The following is a 6,743-nucleotide window of genomic DNA, read 5'->3' as shown; positions in this document are numbered from 1 at the left end:
GTTATTGAAGGCCTCTTCTGAGGGGAACATGGAGAATCAGAAACAATGCATAAGAGTTAGAGATCTCAGGTCCACCAGACGCCCAGCCAGACTTTCCTTCCTGTGTGATTGTCTGCCAGGCATGACCCTTTTCTTAAGTCTGCACATAACTCATGCTACCTCTTGCTGCACACGGTACCCTGAGGCAGATGCTCCTTGTCCTCAGTGTGAACATGCAAATGTGTCAAGATGGAGAACAGAACAGTTGTAACTCTCCTGAGAACATAAGGCTGCCTGAACAAACACTGTCCAAGGACTTATGCTGCATCTCCGGGACACAGAGATACAGGGGGATGCAGGCACACACAGGATGCAGGCACACAGAGGGATGTGGCACACACAGATGCGGGCACACCCAGGGATGCAGGCACACCCAGGGACACAGGCACACACAGGGATGCAGGCACACACAGGGATGCAGGCACACACAGGGATGCAGGCACACACAGGGCTGGGGGCACATACAAGATGCGGGCACACAGAGATGCGGGCACACCCAGGGATGGAGGCACACCCAGGGATGCAGGCACACACAGGGATGTGGCACACACAGATGCGGGCACACCCAGGGATGGAGGCACACACAGGGATGCAGGCACACACAGGGACACAAGGACACACAGGGATGCAGGCACACACAGGGATGCGGGCACACACAGGGATGCGGGCACACACAGGGACACAGGGACACACAGGGATGCAGGCACACACACGGATGCGGGCACACCCAGGGATGGAGGCACACACAGGGACACACAGGGATGCAGGCACACACAGGGATGTGGCACACACAGATGCGGGCACACCCAGGGATGGAGGCACACACAGGGATGCAGGCACACACAGGGACACAAGGACACACAGGGATGCAGGCACACACACGGATGCGGGCACACCCAGGGATGGAGGCACACACAGGGACACAGGGACACACAGGGATGCAGGCACACACAGGGATGGAGGCACACACAGGGACGCGGGCACATACAGGGATGCAGGTGCACACAGGGATGCAGGCGCACACAGGGATACAGGCACACACAGGGATGCGGGCACACACAGGGATGCGGGCACACACAGGGATGCGGGCACACAGGGATGCGGGCACACAGAGATGCGGGCACACCCAGGGATGGAGGCACACACAGGGATGCGGGCACACACAGGGCTGGGGGCACATACAGGATGCGGGCACACACAGGATGCAGGCACACACAGGATTCAGGCACACGCAGGATGCAGGCACACACAGGATTCAGGCACACAGGGAGAGGCTGGAGACAAGGCTGTTGTGGTAGGCAGTGCTGCCACAGAATGTGGTCATAAAAGGAAGCAACAGTGGTAAAAAATGAATCAGTTTATTTCCTTGATTTGAACTCTTTCACAGCTCGACAGTTGTGAAAGTCACAATGTGTGACAGTCACTGTTAGACAAACAAAATTACTAAAGTTTCATTAGGAAACTCAGCCATGGCTGTACATAATGTCGTCACTTTGACTAGGCTGTGTGCATCATCACATCTACAGGATATTGAGAAGAACTTCAGGGAAGTCTCCATGATTTAGCAATGGGGCAAAAATTCATTGTGTGGAGGCTCAAGAGATGGGTCGGTCCATAAAGCACCTGACATACAGAGTTTGGGTCCCAGGAATCCATGTAAAGGCTGGGAAAGGCAGTATGTATCTGTGCTGTGGGCTGCAGGCATTTAATATGTTCTCTTCCTGTTGTTGCTTGACAGAAATCTAGAGGGAAATCCAAAGGGGCTCAATTATATTCTTCAGGTACTAGGAAAACGCTTCAAGCTTGTTTGAACATAATGGGTTTGCTTCTTATTCCTAGAGTGTTTTCTCCTTTGGGATATGCTGTGCTGTCCCAAAACCATTTACACTCAACATCAGTAAGAAAACCTTAAGTCAATTCTCCTTTTTTTTCTAGAATATATTCTTTTTTATTTTATGTGTGTGTTTCCTCTATGTATGGCGTATGACACATGCATGCAGTACCCACAGAGGCCAGAAGATGGCGGCAGATCCCTAGGACTGAAGTTACAGACTGGGCCACCAGGTCGCTGCTGGGAATCAAACCCAGGTCCAGTGCTCTTAACCACTGAGCAACCTTTCCAGACCCAGGCCTCTTCTTTAAGCTGGTCTGTAGTTTATGAATTTGTGTCAGGTAAATTGACTAGATGCCGTTGGTTTTGAGTCTGGATTAATGAAATATTTATATTTGCCATGAGTACATAGTAACACTCAAAGGATGTATAAGCTCTGAGGTGTACATTTGCAACGGAGAGTTGTTAGCCTGTGACAGTCGCCATCTTTAATCAGTCCTGTTTAATTCACAATGTCTGAGGTCTCTCAAAGGGCTGAGCATAAAGGATTCCTAGAGATTTTGGTAAGTATGGGTAGAAATAACTCTAACAGGGTCTCTAGTCCATTTGTGGTGAAATGGTTAAATTGTGAATTGATTTTAAAAAATACGAAAGAAAATTAACACGTGTGGGTGGACAGACTGTGCTGTACCACCGTGCTGTGCAGAGAGAGTCACACAGAACTGTGTGTCAGCATTTATTAAAAGTAGCAGAGCCTTTCACTGCTATCCACTCCTCTGAAGAGGAGAAAGTCCTGTTCAGTTCTAGAAAGCCTAACATTCTGCAGGTAAGACACTGTCCTGTGCCATGTGCCCTGTGCCATGCGCCTCCGTTTCCTCAAGGAGGAGCTGTCAGGTGGCTCAGGGGTGAAGGCGCTTGCCCTCAAACCTCACCACTGAGTTCAATCCCGAGACTCACAAAGGAGAAAGCCAACTATGAAAGCCTCCACTTGCAAGCCATGGCATGTACACCCAGACAGACAGACAGATATTAATTTAAAATATAATTTAAGAGATCAAATCATAGCCAGAATGGTGTTGAGGATCAAGTGAAATTAAACGACAGGGTAATAGGTGTGTACATGGAGATTAAAGAGTCACAGTCCATGCGGCTATGGAGATGGATCAATGCATAAGGCACTTGCTGCACAAGCATGGGGGGTGTCCCCAGCACCTACAAAAAATCTGGACAGGACCTAGCACCCCTGGAACCCCAACACTGGGGATTGGAGACAAGCAGACCCCAGAACTCAGTGGCCAGTTAATATGGCCAAATGTATCTCCAGGTACACTGAGGCACCCATCCAGAAATCTAAGATGGGTCCAACAAGATGGCTCTGTGAATAAAGCCACCAAGATGGATGCCTTCAGTTCCACCCCTGGGACCCACAGAGGAGAAGGAAAAAAACCAAGCAACACTCACAATTGTCCTCTGATTCCCACATGTGCACATTAAGGGGGTTACAGGACAGGTAAATGCTTCAGCCTGTACAAGACACTTAATGCCTGCTGTCTCTTTACCAAACCGGAAAATGTTTGAAAGACGTCAACACAGGATACCAATGGTCAACTGTCCTCTCACAAAGACACTTCTTATGCTGGGGATCTCGAGTCAACTACAAATGCATTCCGGAGAGAGATACGAAGTCAAAGACTGAAGCATTTCACATAGAACGTGAGGCGGGATGAAAGCAGACGGAGATTTTGAAAGAGAATAAACATTTGCTGACAATTTTCTTATGTTAAGCCTTCAGTCCCGCATCGCCACGAATGTCTTCGCAGTAAACAACTTGAAGTTCAAAGAGAAGGAAAATCAGTTTGCCAGCCTCCCAGGACTGGATCCCAGCAGGTCTAAACCATTCCTTCCCAAGCCATTCATTCCTGGTGTCTCTCAAACTGAAGCACCGAGAGAGCCCGGAGGACAAAACCCACCCAAGCTGTCCTTAGGGGCTGTCAGCAAACATTCGCCTTTAATATTTTGTTCTTCGCTTCCTGTGAGAAAGCTTGACTTAGAATTACTAATATCAAACAACTACTTCTGGGATTACAAGAGTTAACTCGACAGTCAGCAAATATTCGAAAGTCACCAGTACAACTGCCATCTCGAGTGTCCTTTTTGTGACATGGTCTCAAGCAACCGGGGCTGTGTGTCTGGACTTCGCTTGCCTGAGTCATGTGAAGAGAAGCCAGAACACGGTGTGTTCTGTGGTCCTTGGGTTGTCTGTGGCAGCTGCAGCTGAGAATGTGTTATTGGCCTGGTATTTCCATTTGTGAAGAAATCTAGTTAGAAGCACTCAGGAGTCTCCCAACTTGTCAATAGTCCCCAATCTCAGAAACACAACTGCAGAGAGACCAGAATTCGACAAGCAATCAATTGTGAGAATCAGATAAACAGGTTTACTCGGTAATGAGGCAAATCTATGAGAAGAAATGTCAGTAAGAAGTGACACTTCAGATCATGAGGGGCTCTGCCTCAAACATTTCTCTCAAAAAGCAAGCTTTTCTCCTCTTCCACTGTGTATGTATAAGTGTGTATATGTGAGTGTATGAAGTATGTATACATGTGTGTCCATGTGTTTACATGTGTGTATGTGTGCACTGTGAGTGTGTGCATGTGTGTGCAGTGTATATGTGTGTGCATGTATGAGAGGTGTGTGTGTATACATGTGTGTGATGTATGTGTGCATGTGTTTGCATGTTTGTAAGGTATATTATGTATGCATGTGTGTGAGATGTATAAGTGTGTACATGTGTGTGAGGTATGTGTACATGTTTGTGAGGTATGTGTATATACATGTGAGTGTGTGCATGTGTGTGAGGTGTAAATGTGTGTGCACTGTGTGAGGTGTATGTGTGTACATGTGTTTGTACGTCTGTGTGAAGTGTGCATGTATGTGCATGTGTGTGAAGTATGTGTATGTATGTGTGTGTGTGTGTGTGTGTGTAAGGTGTGTGTGTGTAGAGGCGTGAACTCTGGTATTGCTCCTCAGTGTACAATCACCTTGTTTGTTTGTTTGTTGGTTTTTAAGTGAACTCTCTCTCTGGCCTAGAACTCATCAAGGCTGGTCTGTGAGCATCAGGGACACGCCTGCCTCTGCCTCCCAGAGCCGGGATTACAAGCATACAGCACTGCTCATAGATTTTGTACATGAGTTCTGTGCTCTCTCTGGCCCCTCTGAGTGACTTTTTCCTGTCTGTTTACTCCAGACAGCCATGTGGAGGTTTGAATGAGAACAGTTTCCATGGGCTCATTCATATATTTGAATATTTAGTCCCCAGTTGGTGAAACAAGCAGGAATTTATTTCGCACAGTCCCAGAGGGCGAGGAGTCTAAAATGTTTGCCACTGGCCTCCTGCAAAGGCCGTTCTGCTTTGCCACACAGAGTGGAGAGTATTATTCAGCAGACTTATTACTGTGCCATCACAGCACACACTCTGAAGGGCTAGGTGTGGCCTTGTTGGAGGAGGTGTGTCTTAAGGGGTGGCCTTTTGAGGTTTTAAAAGAATAGCATCCTCACCAGTTAGTTCTCTCTGCCTCATGCCTGTGTCTCAGCTCCTGCTCCGGCGCCATGCCAGCCTGCCTACTGCCATGCTTCTGCTATGACAGTGATGGACTCACCCTCTAGAATCGTACGCCTCAAATAAACTCTCCATTGTATAAGTTGCCTTGGTCATGGCGCGTTATCCCAGCAATAGAACAGGAGTGACAATATGAGGGGTCGCTTACAGGAGCATGCGCTACTCACAGAGAGCTACATCGCTGAACACCCACCCCAGCATGGGTGATGACTCCGGAAAGCTGAACCCTGGAGCTCACTGCCTGACTTGAAGGCAGCTAAGTAGACTGGGAGACCCGAGCTGGACCGCTGTTCTCTCCAGCAGGTGTTTGCTGCTGCCCTAATTCTGTGGGCAGGGTGCTAGAGAATTTTACTTCACCTTCCTTCAACTCAGGTAGCTTCTCAGTTCTCAAAGGACCCCATCGTTCCCCTGGGAGCAACTTTCCAGTTTCAAGGAAATGGCTACACAGCCATCCCCTTGTTCTTTATAAAATATCCAATCTCAGGTATTCTCTTACAGACAGAGAAGGCTATAGGCGAGGAGAGCCTCCCTGTCCTTCCTCAGAGCTGATACTCAAGGTTAACGGAAGGAGGGTGAGTCTAGCGCTGGTGCTCAGGTCACGTGGTCCCATCCACTCATCCCGCTGTGCGTGCGCATTCTCAGCCCCATTTCCCAGCATCAGTGCTGGCCGCAACAATTCTTCCTCTGCTTCCGGTAATTGCTCATAATTCTAAATTTTCTGCCGTGGCCAAGTGGTTCTTGGCAACTGTGTTTCTGCATCCCTAGCAGTTCGCACTCGCAAAAAACTAGGAACCCAGCACCGATGACTTCTCATTCCCCACAGCACTCTGGAAGAAGCAACCATGACTACAGAGAGCCAAGAGGCCAGGAGGAGTCCTGGGCTCCTCGACCTCTGAGGATGGAGCTTAGAGGCTGGCATTCAGCAGTTAGGCCTGCAGTGCCCTTAGCCAAAGCTCCTTTCAGAAGGGTGAGCTTCCCACTGGGCAACTGAACAAGCCACTCCATTGGCTGTGGAGCCAAAGTTAGCCAACTCAGCTGGGTTTAAGACGAGCTGTGCCTCCCTCCCTTAACACCTCGTAACCCTGGGAAAACCACAGACCCTGCTCTATTATTTCTCCCTTTGTGATGACTAACTACCCGGCTACGGGGACTCAAGGAAGGGATCACAGCTTGAGGGTGCAGGAAGGGAGGGACAGGTGACACAGCATCAGGAGCAGGAGCCAGCTGCTCACATCCCTTCAGGCAGGGAGCAGAGA

The 6,743-nt window shown here is 49.0% G+C and overlaps 1 long non-coding RNA gene across 1 annotated transcript; it reads right to left on the bottom strand.

Moving 5' to 3' along the window:
• Positions 1–3,859: 3,859 nt before the first annotated feature.
• On the bottom strand, positions 3,860–6,059 carry LOC102549288 (uncharacterized). Its single transcript, XR_015628118.1, has 2 exons — positions 5,655–6,059; positions 3,860–4,249 (listed from the first exon to the last, which is right to left on the bottom strand). It is a non-coding gene; the product is annotated as an uncharacterized LOC102549288 (long non-coding RNA).
• Between the last annotated feature and the right edge of the window lie 684 nt (positions 6,060–6,743).

The sequence above is a fragment of the Rattus norvegicus genome, chromosome 8 (genome assembly GCF_021556685.1).
Source record: "Rattus norvegicus strain SHRSP/BbbUtx chromosome 8, alternate assembly SHRSP_T2T, whole genome shotgun sequence".
In the NCBI taxonomy this organism is placed as follows: domain Eukaryota; kingdom Metazoa; phylum Chordata; class Mammalia; order Rodentia; family Muridae; genus Rattus; species Rattus norvegicus.
The sequence above is the reverse complement of the archived record's forward strand: the minus strand, read 5'-3'. Positions and strand labels throughout refer to the sequence as shown.